Below are 20,731 nucleotides of genomic sequence, written 5' to 3' on the forward strand. Positions count from 1 at the left end.
GGGGGTGAGTGATGTTGAACATTTTTTTCATATGTCTGTTAGCCATCTGGAATGTCTTCTTTGGAGAAGTGTCTATTCATGTTTTTGGCCCATTACTTCACTGGGTTATTTGTTTTTTGGACGTTGAGTTTGATAAGTTCTTTATAGATTTTGGATACTAGCCCATTATCTGATATGTCATTTGCAAATATCTTCTCCCATACGGTCAGTTGCCTTTTAGTTTTGTTGATTGTTTCTTTTGCTGTGCAGAAGTTTTTATCTTGATGAGGTCCCAATAGTTCATTTTTGCTTTTGTTTCCCTTGCCCCTGGAGACGTGTTGAGTAAGAAGTTGCAGCAGCCAAGGTCAAAGAGGTTGTTCCCTGCTTTCTTCTCTAGGGTTTTGATGACTTTCTGTCTTATGTTTAGGTCTTTCATTCATTTTGATTTTATTTTTGTGTATGGTATAAGAAAGTGGTCCAGTTTCATTCTTCTGCATGTCACTATCCAGTTTTCCCAACACCAATAACCACTGGGTTATTTGCTAAATAACTGTATTACAGTCATTTGCTAAAGAGACTGTCTTTATCCCATTGGATATTCTTTCTTGCTTTGTCAAAGATAGTTGGCCATACGTTTGTGGGTCCATTTCTAGGTTCTCTATTCTGTTCCGTTGATCTGAGTGTCTGTTTTCATGCCAGTACCATACTGTCTTGATGATTACAGCTTTGTAATACATCTTAAAGTCAAGGATTGTGATGCCTCCAGCTTTGGTTTTCTTTTTCAGGATTGCGTTGGCTATTCGGGGGCTTTTCTGGTTCCATACAAATTTTAGGATTGTTTGTTCCAGTTCTGTGAAGAATGCTGGTATTATTTTGATAGGGATTGCATTGAATATGTATGTTGCTTTGGGTAGGATCAACATTGTAACAATATTTGTTCTTCCAATCCATGAGCATGGAATATTTTTCCTTTTGCGTGTGTGTTTTTCAATTTTTTTCATAAGCTTTCTATAATTTTCAGTATATAGATTTTTCACCTCTTTGGTCAGGTATTTCTAGGTATTTTATGGTTTTCGGTGCAATTGTAAATGGGATCAATTCCTTGGTTTCTCTTTCTGTTGCTTCATTATTGGTGTATAGAAACACAACTGATTTCTGTGGATTGATTTTATATCCTGTGACTTTGCTGAGTTCATAGATCAGTTCTAACAGTTTTTTGGTGGAATGTTTTGGGTTTTCCCTATAGAGTATCATGTCATGTGCAAAGAGTGAAAATTCGACTTCCTCCTTGCTGATTTGGATGCCTCTTATTCCTTTGTGTTGTCTGATTGCTGAGGCTAGGACTTCCACTACTATGTTGAGTGACAGTGGCAAGAGTGGACATCCCTGTCATATTCCTGACCTTAGGGGGAAAGCTCTCAGGTTTTCCCCATTGAGGATGATATTAGCGGTGGATCTCTCATATGTGGCTTTTATGATCTTGAGATATGATCATTCTATGTCTACTGTCTTGAGGGTTTTTATCAAGAAAGGATGTTGCATTTTGTCAAATGCTTTCTCTGCATGTGTGAGAGGATCATGTGGTTCTTGTCCTTTCTTTTATTGATGTGATGTGTCACATTGATTGATTTCTTGGTATTTAACCAGGCCTGCATCCCAGGTATAAATCCCACTTGGTCATGGTGAATAATTCTTTTAATGTATTGCTGTACCCGGTTGGCTAATATCTTGTTGAGAATTATTGCATCCGTGTTCATCAGGGAAATTGGTCTGTGGTTCTCCTTTGTAGCAAGGCTTTTCTGGTTTTGGAATCAAGGTAATACCCTTTTGTAAGTCTTGAGTGGACATGGAGAACAACCTTGCAGCCAGATACCTATTCCAGTTCTATATTACACATACCATACATATACAGTTCAAATCTACAAGCAAGTTATTTCTCCAATAATAGCTCTTCTTCATCAACTTCCCAATACTGTGAGAAGCACAATAATCCACCGTAATACTGCTTAAACCATAACACTGTTGTCATCCTTGATTCTTGTCTACATTATTTCCTATATAAAATTTGGTATAAAAATGCCCTGTCAATTATAGATCCTTAAATTCTCCAGTAATATCTTTTTGTTTACTTCTCCTAACTTGGCCTTGGATAGGCTTTCATCATCTTATATCTAAGTTTCAGCAAAATTTCATAAGTGTTCCTCTACTTCCAGTTATTTCTCTTCAATTTTTAGTTGATGCAAAATTTGATCTTTTATAATGAAGATGATCATCACAATTCAATGTAAATTAGTTCACCGGGTATACCTTGCTTTTAAAAAAAAGTTCAAAACACTTAATATGATATATAAAGTCCTTCAGTATCTTGCTTCTACATTGTTTTTCATCCCCATTTCTTATCAGGCCTTTCTTTCCAGACTTAAACTCATTTTATATATACTAAGTTAGAGAATTGTATGCTTAAAATAACCCTAGGAAAGTTGAACACCCCAATTTTTTTTTTCTGAGATAACTGAAACCATTAACCAATTTTCATTCCTTGAACACTATAACATATTAAATACAACTCTAATCTGGAAATCCTCATATATATCACTCAATAAATATATTTAAAAAAATTTTTTTAACGTTTATTCATTTTTGAGAGAGAGAGACAGAGCATGAGTGGGGAAGGGGCAGAGAGAGAGGGAGACACAGAATCCAAAGCAGGCTCCAAGCTCTGAGCTGTCAGCACAGAGCCCGACGTGGGGCTCGAACTCACGAACTGTGAGATCATGACCTGAGCCAGAGTCGGATGCCCAACCGACTGAGCCACCCAGGTGCCCCACAATAAATATATTTTTTGTTTTTTTTTTCTTGAATGACATCTTGAATTATGCCCAAAATGATAAAGGTGATAGAATCCCTGATTCCTTCATTCAGACAACAAGTTAGATTTCATGATTAGGAAAGAACAAGAAAGAGATAAACTGTATATATAATGAAAATCATGGCAATCTTACCTGACAGAAAATTTATGAGAGGAAACTAATTTATAGTGAAAGGAGATGACATGTTTGGGACATTCAGGTTGAAGTCAGTTGTGGCATTATAGAATATTAGATTTATAAATGATCTCAATGGTAATCTAGTCCAAATTCTCTTTTATTTGGCTGAGAAAAAGAGGACTAAGATACTATGGGATTTGACTAAAGCTTCAGCAAGTTCCTAGCCCATGACTCATGTCTCAAGTAGTCAGTGTTTTTGTCAAGAGTCAAGAGTTGGGGCTCTTAGAACTTCAGGTAGAATTTGAAACCACAGAGAAGTATTTGAGAGCCTTTAAGAATTTGAGGTGTGGAAATAAATTAAATAAATAGAAAGAAAGAGTTTGGGAAATTGCATTATATTTCTTTGAATCCCTTGAGGCCACTGTTTATTTCTGATTATCTCTTGTTATTCACAGACTGACCAACTGGCTGAGGAAATGAATGAGAACAAAAAGAAAAAAAAATCAAAGGTTAGTTCAGGGCTATAGGTATGAAGAGAAGGAAGTTTGATGAGTAGAGATTTATCGACAGTGTTAGTGTTACAGACAAAATAGTGGAAAGAAATAAAGGAATGTTGTGGAATTTTCTGATTAGCAAATTAATCGTTAACTTGTTAATCAGAAAAAAAAATCAACTGATGAGGGGGAAACTCATTGAAATATTAGTTTGGTGTTGTCAAACAAAGGGCTCTTGAGAACACTTTCTGCTTATAGAGAAAAGTTAAAAACATAAAATAAATCTCTTTATATTTGGGGCACTTGCTCAGTCTCCATGCCATTTTTTTTCTTTTCTTTTTTTTTTTTTATTAATATGAAATTTATCGTCAAATTGGTTTCCATACTGTTTTGAGTTTCAGCACTGGGGAAGACCTTTTTAAAGAATTAGCAACTTGAGAGTAGTAAATGTGTTTTAACACAGAGCCAAGAACAAATTAACCCCTCATTAAAAATGTATCAACCTAAGGAATAAATAAGTGAAACAAGCCCTCTGAAAATTGATACTGTATTTTCTGATAGAAGCCTTTTCAGAAATCACCCAAATCATGAAAGTATAACCAGCCAATTCAATCTTGTCATAATTATTGGGAGAAATTCAAGGACAATATATTTTTTAAAAGCCTTAAGAAACTGAAAACTGTATGTGCATCCAAATCTGGGTTAAAATAATTTTAAACATAAGTAATAATAGTTAACTTAGGGGTGCCTGAGTGGCTCAGTTGGTTAAGTGTTCAACTTCAGCTCAGGTCATGATCTCATGGTTCCTGAGTTTGGGCCCCACATCGGGCTCTGGTGCTGACAGTTCAGAGCCTGGAGGCTGCTTCAGATTCTGTGTCTCCCTCCCCTGCTCACGTTCTGTCTCTCTCTCAAAAATAAACATAAAAAGGAAAGAACAGTTAACTTAAACACGATTTAATATGAAATTCTAGATGGTTAAGAGCTAGAGGAAGTTAACGTAATAATGAATGAAATGCATAATAATTGAATGGCTATAGTGCTCTTAAGAATCAGAAACTCATAAAACTTTGAAGGCTCCTGGAAAAAAATGCAAGTAATTTCATTGCCTATATTTTACTGTGCAACTGTAGCATTGCATCTGTGGCTCATAGTATTTCTTCTCACAGGAGGAATACTATATTCTTTACGTGGCCAAATGCCACTTAAATCAAAGCTGAAAATTAAATCTGGGGTACATAGATGACAAACATTATTATTCCTTAATTATAAGCTATTCATCCAACAGTAGAATTAAGAGTTCTAAAACATTTCTTGAACACAGAAATGCTATTCAACATATTTGTGAATTATCATGATATACTCACGAATATTATTTTTGAATGGTAAGCAACAACAAAATAAATCTCTTTATATTTTGTTTCCTCGATAAAGCTATAATTCTACTAAATACAAAATATGCATAGTGGAATACACTGGAAATAAATTGATGGTATTTGTCTTGCTGTGTACATGATTACATCCATTCCAAATCCTTGTGTATTACTTTTTACTGGGCCATGGATCTGAGTCGCAAATTGTTTGGCTGAACAAAAAGGGGCAAGCACAAAGCAACAGCTTAACTGTAAAACAGTTTGGCAGCAAAATGCAGTTCGACAATTCGTTATAGACAGATCATTAGGTTAATATGAAGTTGTGTGAGGAGGATGGCTAGGGGGAGGTTTATATGTCTAGAAATATTAAAAAGCAATTTGCACCATGCACACATCCTCACCCTGGACTGCCTTTGAACATGTTTACAATCCACTAAGAAAATCTGATGTACGTTTTATTTCAGAATTGAGCAGAACAGGTGTTAGTGCAGCCAGGAGTGGAAAGACTAAAAGGGATGTGAAGCTGCTAGTCAAACTTGAATACAATATATCAGCAGGTCTATTTAATATTTATATGAACTCAAGTAATAGTCTATTAATTTTTTGATGCAAAACATCTCACCAACTTATGAATTCCATAAAGGAAGATAAGGGTGAATTTTCTTCCAACACGTTTTTATGGCTCGTCTCTTCTTGTTCCACATTTCAAAGAATTGCTTACAGATCATTAGAATTAAATATACATTTTCTATTTCATTATATTTCTGATTAAGGTTAGATTTATTGGTCAAAACTATAACTCTGAATGAATATACAGTAGATGAGTTTGCCTCCAAGAACTGCTATGTGGGTATATGACATCATAAATAAAAGATACAAAAGTTTAAATAAACTGAATAGAGCATATGCCTTTGGTTTTATTTTCAGAAATCTCACAAAATGATTCTGTATTTGTAGCTCCCTGTTGGTCCTGTATCTTTCTGATATGCCCATCATCTTTCCTGTTTTATGCTTACTCACTCTTGGTTCATCCATTATTAATTCATTTTTCTGCTTGGATGCTGCGTTAAGTTGTAGATCCAATCTACTCCTGTTTCCTTTCTCCAAATTTCTTGAAAGAGTAGTACACACACGCTCTTTCCCATCCTTGCTTCCCAGTAAGTCATCTGCCAACTATATTGAGTTTTCATCTGTTTAATATGTTTGACAGTAACATCCTAATATTGTAAATCACATGCTATTTGTCAGGACTTTTTATCTTGTGTCCTCTGCTGTACTAGTGAATGCTCACTTAATAAATCTCTACTCCCATGATTATTAATGTTCCCAAACTGTCTCCCTTCTCCTGAGATGTTTTTGGTTCACTCCTCAATTTATCTTGATGAGATTCTTTTTTCTCTTATGACCCATTAAATAATGCTATTACTTAGGGTTTTATTTTTAACTCACTGTTCTTATGCAATATATTTTCTCAGGTGATCTTACCCATTCTCATTTGTTTCAACCACCACCTACACTCTACTGATGTCTCAATTCAGAAGTCAAGCCCATAACCATTTCCTGAACCAGAGACATATGTATTTGATTGGCTTCTGGGTATTTATATCTGGATTTTTCATGTGCACCTTATCATCAACATTTACAAACCTAGTTTTCACATTTTCTTCTTAACTTTTCCCTACTCTATATCTTGATTGGAGATACCTCTGTCAATCCAGTTATTCAGGAGAGAAAACTGACACTTAGTTGGACTCTTCTCACTATTATATTCACAGAGTCCAATCAATCTTTGAGAATTTTCTATATCCAAGGCACCTTAATACTTCTTTCAGTGTCCTACATCAGGAAATTTACTTTTCTTAATTGGATAACTAAAAAAAAGGCTTAATTTTCTTTGTTGCCTGCATTATGGTTTTCATCATAGATTTTCTTTGTAACTGCTGAGTTAGCCACCTCAAAAACAAATCTGATTCTGGCACATTTCAAATAAAATTCTGCAGTTAACCCTTATCTCATGTGAAATTTCAGTTTCTTAACCCAATAGAGACTTCCCTTCAAGTTTTGCATTCTGACACCTGCCCACATTGTCAGTCTCACTTCATCACTTATGGTCTTAGAGCCTAATCACCTTCCATTACAATTCCCACGCCATCTTTCTGATCTATGTGTCTTTGTTAGGCTGTTGCCTCACAACACCTCTCACCATGATATAACTAATATCTGTTTTTCAATATGATTCCAGTGGTATATCCTCTCAGAAGTCTTTATTCACTTTTTCTCAGTATTCTGTGTATCATAATTCTGTATTATTTTATGGCAGCAGAGGCATCAAGTATGAATACGTATTTGATATATCTCTGGATTTTTATGTAGAGTGTAAGTGGTTTGAGCTCTGTGTGCAGGGAGTGTTTGCTGCTGTAGACATGCTTAGTATGATCTTAAAAGAAGCAGTAATATTGCTTTCTGGCCAAGGCAGTGTCAACAGGATAACTACCGTGTCCCCCGATCCCGAGTCCAGATTAGCTTCCATCCTTCTGCCAAGTATCAGTTTGGGCGAACGTTTCCCAAATTAAGCAAAAAAATATTAGCAAGATCTCACAGTGAATGAACACACTCACACTTGACTACTATTACATGTAGTAAAACCAACCGAGTGTCTACTGTAGGTGCTGACTCAGGCTATTGCTAAGGAAATTGTCAATGCCTCATTGCAACCACCAGACTTTGTTTCTATGACAGACATAAATTAGGAGATCTTTTTATGCAAAATGTTTGAGACAAAAGGGGCTATTTTAAACATCTTGAGAAAAGAGCTATTTTTAAATAACCTGTAAGAAATGATATGATATAAGAAAGAGTATCTGATAAAAATTTTTTTTCATATAACTTGAATAGAAAGGAGAATGTGAAAATTGTTTTATGTTGTTTTCATGTAAAATGTGTGAGTAATCAGTAACAATATTACAGAAATGGAATCTTTTGTGACCACAGCCACTAATATGGAGATACAAACTAAAACAAACAAATAATGACAAAAATAAACAAAAAAATGCATTTGGCAACAAATTTATTTTTAATCAAATTAGTGAAAACTACTTTTTAAATAGTGTATTTTTTCTCAAAAGAGTAAATCTAGTCATTTAATGCATAATATTTGCTAATTTCTATTTGAGAGCATATAATAGGAATAGGTTTAGTAGTTATGTGATCAAATATCAAAGAGATGTTCTCTTTCCTCTAAGACCTAACTCTGAATTTTTAAATGTTAAGTGATTAATAAATATTACAGGTTTTTATTGTTTTTTGTTTGTTTTACTTTTATTTTCTCAGTGTGGAAAAGTTTATCTCAAGAGAAGTTGACACTAAATCAGATATTTATATTCTTATGTAACCAAAATATGATGAAAGAAACAAAAGAGAACCAAAAAGCTGACATCTTTCTATTTTGTTTTAAGCTTTTTAAAAAAAAAAAAAAAACTTCATTTTCTTGGCTTTAAAAATCAAAAAAAACCTCTTACTATCTATGTTTAGTTTAATAAGATTCAATTACACATCAAGCACAAGTTTCTCTGAATTTTACCGTTAAAGGGAATCAACAAGACATTTTTCATCTAACTGCTATGTATTTGAAAAGAATAATTAAATGCTAAGACAAAATTACATGGAATCAAATGTAAAGACTATATCTTGTACTCTTGGAGCAAATTAATTTCAGTTCTATGGTCAAAGACTAATGAAAATTTAAGTAATGGATTTTATTGGCACTCTATTTCTAGGAGTCAAGCAGTCAGACACATTAAATCATTTGTATAAATCACTGCTTATTGGAGGGGTAGAGTGCTATTTAAGAATAAAAACCTCCTACATCTTATGTTGAACTTGATGCAAGAGGTTGATAAAGATCATATCTTCTTTAATTTCATAAGAAGTTTCTATTATAGTTCTCTAGTCAGTAGGGCATGTTATATCAATTATTTCTAGCCAGGCTCCTAAAAGAGAGCTGTATCCATCGGGGGGGGGGGGGGGGGGGAATAAACAAAAACAAAACGAAAAAACCTAAGTATTATTGATAAATCCAATCTTTTTGGAAGAATTTTTTAAACTTGAAATTGACCGATGAGACTGTTCTCATACTACAGTTCAGTTTCTGTAAAAATCTTTTTTTTCCTGACTGATGACCTACTTTACTTTTTTCTCTAGCAGCTGACACTATTTCTTAGGAAGTTTTTCCAAAGAAGTCAGGGCATTAATTTTAAACTCAGAACTCCTAGTCATGTACCCTCAAAATCAGATGCAACAGTTTTTAGCCTAGTTCAGACTGTCTTATTTTAACTTGATAATTTCTGCCCCTTTGATCATTTTGTACTTTAATTTGCTGTTGTTGATAGCATCCACAAACTAATTTTTCCAAGTCAGTTTTGCCTCAGTATAAGTGTTCTGAAGTTACAGACAGTTTTCAAGTTGCAAGATAATGTGAAACTTCAGAAAAACAAATCCTTCCTCTGTAGCATCATTTCTCATTGTGACTACTGCCATGGTTATTTATTCAAGGGGCAGAGAAACCAGGGGGACAGAGGATCTGAAGCGGGCTCTGTTCTGACAGGCTGAGAGCAGCGAGTCTGGCTTGGGGCTTGAACTCACGAACCACAAGATTAGGACCTGAGCTGAAGTCGGATGCTCAGCTGACTGAGCAACCCAGACACCTCAATATATGAAGTTTTTAATCATATATTTCCCATCACATTCTTAAACCTAATAGCTTTTCTATATTTGCAGACAAAGCAAATTCTCAATTTAAGTTCTTCTAATACTGTGAGGTTTTTGAATCTGTATTTCAGATTTACCAAATATTAGAATATTCCTGATGTTGGTTTGTACAAGAATAAGAAAAATGTACTTGTTGATTTATCATCAATACAAATGCAGGTTTTCTAGAAGCAGTCACATTTGGAATTTGGGGAGTTTTTCAGTTCAACAACTGAAGATCTGAATTTCCCCAGTATCATCTGTTCCTGCCTATTACCTACTAGCCAACTGACCATATGAGTACTAGTATGACTGAGCCATTGTACTTATGCTTTGAACTCTACTTTTATTCATTTCCCAATATAGAGTTTGCTCATTGAAGGGGAGAATTGATATTAAACATCTTAAGAATTATATCACTGACACCACCATCTACATCATCATAGCTCCAAAGCTGCAATTTAAAGGTCACTGTGCCACAGTAATAAGGTATAAAAGGAGAAGATGACATCAATTTATATTGTTTGAAATTGCTCTATTGTTTATTAAATATAAGTAAGCTTTTACTACTATTGTGAATGCATTTTAAAATACATAAATGCTTGAGTTGCAACATTTAAAACGTAAATCCCTGAATGTTTAGGAGACAGAAAGAATCAAGCAGGAAAAAAAGTAGGTATAATCCGAGAACAAATTTAGACATGTAAATAAGAGACAAGTGATACCTAACACCAATTAAGTTACCTAAGATTAACAGCTAATGCAGAGGCTCATTTATATCTGGCTATCCACCCTGCTGGAAAGATAGAGCTAGTTCATCTTACAACTCCTATACAATCTTTGTGATCATTTTCCATCAGACTGACAAATCCTCCTTGTGAAAACACTGATGTAAACACGGTAACCCTAGGCAAAATTGTGAAGAAGGCAAAACATTTTAGGTACTTGGTTACAACTTGTAACAGAGTCTTTCTCCTTGAACTACATGTACCTTTCCTTTCTAAATAGATTCCTTTCCTTAGGTAGCTGTCAATTAATTCAATCTAATGGTGTGGAACAGTGCTTCTCAAACTTTACTTGCAGCAGTTTGGGTTGAGGCCACTATTTTTACATTTGTATCAAGTTCTCAAGTGATGAGTCTTCTTGTTGGGGATCCTACTGGTCAGTACACTGGTAGCATAATTAGTGAAACAACAAGACCTAGCACTCCTGAAAAGTTTACAACATGCAAAGTATAAAGCAGCTCATAAAAATGGTATCTAATTTAGACCTCACCATGTTAAGAAGTAATGGTAACCAACACAACCTGCAATTTAAGGAGAGAAAGCAGATGTTGGAAGAGGTTAATTAATTTGCTCTTGTCTAAACAAATTATAAGAGGCAGCCATTATTTGAATACTTGGTTTTGTTTTTATTTTTGTTTTGTTTGTCCTGTTGTTCCCAACTTCCCATACTCTTCACTAAAAAAAGACTGGAAAACACTGCTGATTAGGAAGAATCTTTTAATTAAGAAGAGTTGTTAACGAAAAGATGGATCATTCAAGAAATGTGTTTCAGGTATCTGGATAACCCTACAGAAGAAATAAACTCCACAATGTTTAACCTCTATGATATGTCATGGTGTTGACCTGTTTTTGTTGATTTTGGCGAGGATGCGGAAAAAGAGGAATACTTGTACGCTGTTGGTGGGAATGCAAACTGGTGCAGCCAGTCTTGAAAACAGTATGGAGGTTTCTCAAAAAATTAAAAACAGAACTACCATATGACCCAGAAACTGCACTTCTAGGTATGTATCCAAAGGATACAAAACCACCGATTCCAAGGGGCACATGCACCCCAATGTTTATAGCAGCACTATCAACAATAGCCAAATCGTGGAAAGAGCCCAAATACCCATTAACTGATGACTAGATAAAGAAGATGTGGTATATATACAATGGAATACTACTTGGCACAGAAGAAGAATGAAATTTTGCCATTTGCAACAATGTGAATAGAACTTGAGTGTATTATGCTAAGTGAAATAAACCAGTCAGAGATAGACAAATATCATATGATTTCACCCATATGTGGAATTTAAGAAACAAAACAGATGAACATAGGAGAAGGGAAGGAAAAATAAAAACAGAGAGGGAGGCAAACCATAGGAGACTCTTAAATACAGAGAACAAACTGAAGGTTGCTGGAGGTGAGGTGGTGGGGGCATGGGGTGAAGGGCACTTGTCAGGATGAGCACTGGGTGTTGTATGTAAGTGATGAATCACTGGAGTCTACCCCTGAAACCAATACTACACTGTATGTTAGCTAAAATAAGTTAGTAATGGAGATATAATGTATAGTATGGAGAATATAGTTGATAATACTATATTCCATATTTGAAAGTTGCTAAGAGAGTAAATCTTAAAAGTTCTTATCACAAGAAAAAAAATTTGTAACTATGTATGGTGACGGATGTTAACTAGACTTATTGTGGTAATCATTTCACAATATATACAAATATTGAATCATTATTTTTACATCTGAAACTGATGTAATGTATGTCAATTATGTCTCAATAAAAACAAAAAAAAAACAATTTTAGGTGGGTCAACAATTTAATTAAAAAGAATATATCTGACATAATGGTAGTATTAGAAAAATGGCAAAGTATTTATAAAATCTTTATAATTTTTAAAACAATTTTTGTTAGTATTACTGAAAACTCTAAAGCACTTAAAAAATACTGCCAAAGTAAACAAAATATTTAGAAATGAATAAAAATAATCAAAGTATTACCATCTGACTGTATTCTCTAAAGAGTTTATAAAATGAGTGAAATATATCCTAAACCCCATCAGAAAATTGGAAAAAAGACACAACTAGAAATATACAAGGACCGTAACAAAAATAATTTTTTTTAATGAATCTTAAACCTTTGAAAAGATACTAAATTTCACTCATGGAAAGCTAAATTCAAACTAAAATCAAAGCCATTTTTCTCTATCAAATTGACAAAAAGCAAACTGTTTGATTAAATATTCCTCAGCAAAGACTTCAGAGAATTAGCGGGAGTGTGAATTAGTACAAAGTATGCTCTATGTAGAAAATATCAATACAAATATAAATGTATTATTTCCTTCAACAATTTAATTTTTAGTAGTTTCATCACAGGTGTACTCAGTTTTCTGAAATAGCAGATGGTCAATACTATTGTGACATTTTTTGCACTAAGCAGGGCACACCTTATTACCACCAAGTCACCCCAGTATAGTTCTTTCCTAATCACTACCCTTCTGAGTGTCAAGAATTTGATTCCTCTCTCCCATAATTTATCACTGTTGCTGCCATGCCTATTTATTCAAATGCCTACCAGTCTTTTTTTTTTTTTTTTTTTTTTTTTTTTTTAATGTTTATTTTGTTTTTGAGAGAGAGCATGAGCAGGGAAGAGGCAGAGAGGGAGACATAGAACCCAAAGCAGGTTCCAGGCTCCAAGCTGTCAGCCAAGAGCCTGACGCAGAGCTCAGACTCACAAACCATGAGATCATGACCTGAGCTAAAGTCTGACACTCAACCGACTGAGCCACCCGGGTGCCCCAAGTGCCTACTAGTCTTAACCACAATCCTCTTTCTATCCTTCATTTTTGGTATCAACTAAAATTGTGTAGATAAATTAAAATCAATTTGATTTGATTCTCATTTGAAGGCAGAGGAACTGAGAATGGTGGTTTTATGAGTAGGCTGATCAGATAATTGTCTAAAATAGGCCCCGTTTGAGAGTGCAAGATAAGCAACAAAATTGTTGGAAATTGAGATTGTGAATGTAATGAATGAACATCCAAATTATAAGCACCTCACACCATTGAAAACGTATACACCTCTATAAGCCAGAGTAGTTGAAGCTCAGATGATCTTGGATCATAGCTTTTTTGCCACTAGATATTTCATGGGAATTATATAGAAATAGGAGGGGAAATAAATCAAAAAAAAAAAAAAACCCAGCTAATGTGTCTCCTGATCATAGGCCAGGTATGACATCAGTGTCTTCTGTGTCTTTGTTCCCTTCCCTGTGTTTATAGTGGCAAATTAAAGATGCTGTGAAATCTCTCTGTTGGAATGCCATGAGCTTCTAGGACCTAATTTGCAGGTACAAAACCGAACATTGTTTCTTTTTATTTGTGTTCATGTTATAAAGAACTTACTTTATCTCAAGGCCATGAGCATACTGAATCAATAGGGAAATTATCTCTTATAAAGACTTTTTGAGAAGATGAATGGCTCAAGACAATATCTTGATATATTCTTACATTTAAAAATTATAAAAAGTTGCAAGAATGAAATCATTACTAAAAGTGGCTCATCTAGTATGGAGAACATTTAATAAATGATTTCTACTGTCAGCCTATCCAAAATCACAGCATCCTAACTTTTTCACTGAGATATCACAAAATCTGTTCTGGATTACATTCTAATTTGACCATGCTTCTTTGGGAATTTGAGGCCAGCTTCATGTCAACATGTGAGTGTTCATGCCATTCCTACAACTACTGTGAATGAAAGGCACTATTCCTCTCTCATTTGTAGTACTTTTATCTGCAAAGTGTTTTCTGGTTTTTATTACCAGAATTATAATTATAATTATAATTATAATTGCATTGCTTCTTTCTTGCCAAATGGTAACATGGTACATTTTAGAATATCCATTTCATACTAAAAAATATCTGCTTGGGAGTTAGTTTTCTTACATCCTGACACTTCTGACCCTTGCCTCCCACTGAAAGAAATCTCATTCAGGTCCTAGATACTGTTTCCACTTAAATCCTGTCTAATACGTTCACTCATTTTCCCAAGTCTTATGGATAGGTGGCTAGGCATTCACCTAGCTCCTCATTAAAATTTTTAAAGTCTTTGTCCTCCACACCTGTGTAAAATAACTTTCTCATTTGAGGCTCATGATAACCCACTCCAGTACCCACTACCGCTAGTCATTGCTGTAATCTACTGACTTTTTAACAATACTCCCCAGAATAATTGAAATTCCTGGCACCCTGCTCATTATTTCTGCTTTACTTAAAATTATGCCATTCTCTTTGTTGATGTATTGCTCATGTGAACGACCAATGTAGTGCCAGAATCTCAGAATCTCTGTCTTCAACCCCTTATGTGTTTCTCTGTACTTCTTGCTAGCTTTCTGTAACCAAAGACACCATCTTAGATGTTGCCACTATCTGTAACTGCTCCATGTTAATTAAAACTTGGTTTACCTCTAACATATCTTTATAATCATAAGCTCCTATTTTTCTAGCTGATCATTACCTCACTTCCACTACCTCTGTTTAACACCCAGGTCATTTAAAGTCCCTCCATTTATTTAAAGTCCATAGGACCCTAATGATATATTCTCTCTCTCTCTCTCTCTCTCTCTCTCTCTCTCTCTCTCCCCCTCCCTCCCTCCTCTCTCTCTCTCTCTCTTTAACTCAGCAGGGACCCTGTGGTGGGTCTGTTCTCATTTCTTTGAACCCAATCCTACATGTGTTCTTCCAGGGCATTTTTAAGAAAAGCACCACCAGTAAAGGATTAGGCCCCAAAGTTATCTACAATATCCCTAAACCCTAGACAACACTAGATGATTTATTACTAAGGCAGGTTGATTTTACTTCCAAAACTAAAATAAGCTGTTTTGTCTTTACTCCTAACCAAGAAACCATGAAGAATATAATTGTTTATAGGTTATTCACAATTAGATATTTTTATTTTAATTTTTAATTGAATTTAAGTTCTTTTTGGGTTTTGTTTTCTTTCAGAGAGAGAGAGAGAAATTGATTATGAGTGGATAAGGGACAGAGAGAGAAAGGGAGGGAGAGAGAATCTTAAGCAGGTGCCACACTCAGGCGAGCCTGATCTCACAACCCTGAGATCATGACCTGAGCTGAAATCAAGCATCAGACGCTCAATGGACTGAGCCACCCAGGCACCCATGAATTTAAGTTTTGATTTGGTGTATTTTTGTATGTGTAACTGTAGTGTGAAAATATTTTAACAGGTAAAAAAAAATAATACAATATAATATTATGAGCCTTCAGGCTAACATATCTATGAATTGCCATAATAACATGATAACAAGAGTGACGTTTTATGATTGGCGCACTGGGGCAAATATTTATAGGATCTCTAATTTTTATTTGAACATAAATGTTGAGAGAATAATTAAAATCTATGTAAGAGTAAGCTATAAACGTAATCAGAGGAGTGAAAAGAAGACAACTTCTGAAATGGTGAATACTGCTCAGTAGGTACTTTGCAAAGTAATAGCCACAAATGGCTAGCCAGCAGCCTATAGCTTACCCACTAAAAGTGAGTGTCCTAAGGTGTATTCTTCATTATTCTGCCCATCACTACCTTCTCCTTTTTTACTTTCCCATCTTGACCCCTGTAGGCCTGAGTAAGAAAGCTCTGTTTGCAGATAAATTATTAGAGGGCAGGAAGCTGCTAACGATGTGGCTCCAAGTAACAGTTGGAGTTAAATTCGACAAAGCCTTAAACATGCCTTTAGATTTTATCCTACAAGAAGTAGAGATATGAGGAAACACTATATCTGGTTTACCAGATGCTCTATGACCAATACCCAGAGTGACTGTAACCTTCTTTATCCGTGTGCTATATTTATAATAAGGAAATCTAAAAAAGCATTAGCTGTCCAGGCTGACATATCACATATTTGGCTGACACAGAGAACACAGGACATGAAGATTCTTAAGTATTTATTTTAAAACTTGAACGTTTAAAACTTTTATCATTATGTATTTGTGTAGTTTTGATTTATTTACATGGAAATTTAATTTTATCCTCATTACATTTTATTATTTGATTTTCATTTTAACTAAGACTAATTAATTCAGTCAGATTAATTAATTTATTCAGTATCTTTCATATCTACTAAGACCTAGGGAGGGCTACAGATACTGGTCTTTTGGGATTACAACTTTTTAACTCTCCCAGATTTGTGACATTTGTCTCTTCATTTGATTGTAATTGACAGTAATTGACTCTTCCCATTATTGTAATCTTGGTACTATACCTTTTAAACTCTTCTGTATATCTACATTTTTAACTATAAAAAAATTAAGTAATGGCCTCAGAGTCCAACTCAAAACCTTCTTTCTTTATTTTCTTAAATTCCAGTATAGTTAACATCAAGTGTTATATTAGTTTCAAATATACAATATAGTGATTCAACAATCCTATATATTACTCAGTGCTCATCATGGTAAGTCGTACTGTAATCCCCCTCACCTGTTTCACCCATCCTGCCCGTCACCCCCCTCCCACCTACCCCCTAGTAACTATCTATTTGTTCTCTATAGTTAAGAGTCTGCTTTTTGGTTTTTCTCTCTCTCTGTCTCTTTTCTTTTCTTTGTTCATTTCAACTCAAAACCTTCTTATTGCTTTTTCAGGTTGTAATGCCTTATAGTTGTTTTTAAGGACAGTGTAGCCTTAAAATATCTTCTAGCCTCAGAGCTGTCTATGTGACATTTTGGCTTCAAACTGCTCTACTTTACAACCACTGAATGTACGTTTTTTTCCCCATCTATGTGTCTTTGATTCTTGTTCTGCCCTCCATTTATAGTCATTGTTACCCTCCTCATATTTCAGTCCTGTTCATAATCAATCACCTCATGAGCTTTCTACTTAACTATCTGAAATAGAAGTGATTTCACCCTAGTTTGAAATATATATCCTTTTATGTCTGAATATATAAATGCTATGAATATTATATAATTTCACACAAAGATTTTACTGATTCTCTTTTAGTATTCAATTTTATATGGGGAGATATGATTACAAAAATTTAAACATTTCTTTAATTAAAAAATGTGAAAGCTCTTGAAAATACAATTGTTTCCATGACCCATGTGTGATGATTGTGACTCTTTTTTTTTTTTTCAACGTTTTTTTATTTATTTTTGGGACAGAGAGAGACAGAGCATGAATGGGGGAGGGGCAGAGAGAGAGGGAGACACAGAATCGGAAACAGGCTCCAGGCTCTGAGCCATCAGCCCAGAGCCCGACGCAGGGCTCGAACTCACGGACCGCGAGATCGTGACCTGGCTGAAGTCGGACGCTTAACCGACTGTGCCACCCAGGCGCCCCAATGATGATTGTAACTCTTAAGAAGCAGGAAGGACTTTTTAATGCCATCATTCAGGAGTCTGACTTGGCCATCAATGATGTGAATCACATCATAGAAAACACCACATTTACAAATGACTAAATTCTAAGAGGAATATAAAGCATATTGGACAATATTTTCAGTGAAGGGTCAAATCTAGCAAGGGAAAAGAAATGAGTCATTAGAGCAGAGAGTATTAAAAACTATGGAGTAGAATTTCATTTGCCAGTCATCTTGCACTTACAGGACATCCCATCTTTTCCCAACATGCCACTCTTGTCTCCTCTTCATAGCTTTCATACTAGTTTCTTTGCCTGAAATATGATAACCCAAACCTCTGCATGTTTCTTTGTCATTTTTCTGAGGCCATTGCTTGAATGTCTTCTTATGCTCTGGCTTCTATAATGATCTTTTCTATAACAGCATTTGCAACACCACCTCTGTCATCATTCTCTATCACCCTTGCCTTTCTCATTTTTTTCCCCTGTAGCACTTTTCATTTTCTAACACAGGACAAAATTCATTCAGTTTTAATTTTATTGTATTGTCTCCACAGCACCAGCCACACACACACACAATAAGCAGAACTTTTGATGTTTTCTCTTTCACTTTATTTTTTTAAAAAATTAATGCTTCTTTTTTTTTTTTTTTTGAAAGAGAGAGACCAAGTGCAAGCAGGGGAGGACAGAGACAGAGGGAGACACAGAATCCAAAGCAGTCTCCAACATGGGGCTCGGAGTTCCGAACCATAAGATCATGACCTGAGCTGAAGTTGGACGCTTAACCAACTGAGGCACCCAGTGGCTCTTTCACTGTATGCTGCTAGATCCCCAGTCCCAGGACAATGTAAGGTAAGAATAACTTCTCAAAAATGCTTACTGTATGAATTAGTTAGAGTACTAAAATAAAATGGTATAGTTATGTTCTACTCTATGCTATTCAGCTAATATATTAAGTTATATATCAATAAGTTAATATATCAATATAATAATATATCAACGATATATCAATAAGTTAATATATTATCTAAAATTATGAGCTCTGTGTTTTGAGAAAAACAGATTCAGAATAGCCATATGGATGGTGAAGTGTTTTTTGTCATGTGAAGAAGAATTGGAAGACTTTATTATCTTTATTGGGGAAATGATCCACTGCTAAGCATATAATAGATGCCCTCAAATATCCATGAAGGTGGATAAAATGTCCTATATGTCTCTAAGGGTTGAAAGTATGAAGAAATGGAAGTAAAATAAATAACTGCATTTCTGCTCAGTATAGTGAAGAACATTCCAACTTTCAGAGCTGTCCACAAAGACAAAATGGTGCCTCAGGAATTAGGGAGGTGGCATTTTAAGCATTATTTGAATCACCTCTTCCCAGGGCTGTTATAAAAGTGGTTGAAGAATGGATTAGGTACAAAGACATTCAGTTGGGATACACTGAATATTCTGTGAAAAAGAAAATATTAAAGGAGAGGAATCTACAGAGGTAAGATCTTCAGGCCTAGTGACAAGGAAAAAGGTTGATTTCTAAGTTTTGTGATTGAACTCAGAGAATAACAAAGCATTTGTTATTGTTATCATTGAGATAAATTACAACATAATATTAAACATAATGATCCAGAACTTTTGTTGCCATCCTTCCAAACTCTGTAAGTGAATATTATACAGGAATAATAGTTTATTCTTTACTTCAGTTAAATTTGTTTCCTCTGTGTTGTCTTGACTTCTTTATAATATATTTCTTGTATTAATACAATTTTTTGTACAGTTTATCAGGTCATTTTACTTAGAGATAAATAAAAATGTTTTAAGTTAATTTCTCTATTGGGATAATAAAGTTATTCTTATGGCATTATTCCCAAAGACTTAGATGCTTCTTTTACAAAAGAATAAACATCAATATGGTTTGTGGTCTTAAAAACTATTGCCAAGCCTTTACAATAAAAGATTCAAAAATAGTCTGATCTTCATGGTTTCTGTTGTGCTATTGACTGCATGACTAGTTGAATCAATGGTGCAGAAATTGGTCATTTATATTGCAAAAATCAGAATCAATTGAAAAACAGCTGACTATAACTGTTAGTCTTGTGAGAGAACACATATTAGATTAAGGTGACTTGTTTTCATAACCTCAGGAAGAAATTCTAAACAATGATTTACATACATAATATTGTCATTCTATTTTTTATTATTGTTTTGTATAATTTTGTTTGTTTTCGATGTAAGTTGATGTTAAATTCTGGGCTAGTGTTTTGGATGCCACAGGGGAAGACCACTCTGGAGAGGTCACTTAGTTTGAAAAAACTTCCTCGTTAGCATCATTGCTTCCTTGAAGGAAATTCATGTTTTCAGTGCCACCTGTAAAGTGGATCAAAATTTTTTGTGATATGTTGTAGAAAACAGCTATTACTAAAAATCAAGATGTTTAATTGACCTTCTAGGGAGTAAATAAGGAGGTTAATTTAATGATGAAATCCCTTCTAGCTATGCTGTGTAATGGAACACCCCCAAATTTTGTGGCCCAAATCCATGAAGTGTGGTCAGGCATTTGGCAGCTCTTTGGAAGTCAATACACCTGGTGAAGTTGAGTGCCTAAGATCATTCAGCCTTTTCACCTGGTTTCTGGGCTGGTCTAGAGATAAGAGAGCATTTTACTTACTTGCCAAGTGCTTTGGCAGGGCCATCTGGAAGACTAGCTTAAATAGAACCCTCTTTTAGGACTTTCCTAGCAGTCTCCTCAAGAAATAGACTACTTTCATGAAAGCTCAGGGCTCTAAAAATAAATCTTCCAAAATACAGGACATGGAACCTGCTAGTTGTTGGAAAGTCTAGACCTGCAGAAACTGGTATAGTATTATGCTCACGGTACTCTGCCAGTAGGTTACTGGCCAGCCTATTTTTAATGGGAGGAGAAATAAAACCCAGCTTTTGAGGACTATCCAAAAATATTTGGTTGTCTTTACGCCAAAAATGAACCCAGTTTTAATCCTTTAAACAAATGTTCTTG

This window comes from Puma concolor, chromosome A1, assembly GCF_028749965.1.
Source record: "Puma concolor isolate L17-30 chromosome A1, mPumCon1.1.hap2, whole genome shotgun sequence".
Lineage (NCBI taxonomy): Eukaryota > Metazoa > Chordata > Mammalia > Carnivora > Felidae > Puma > Puma concolor.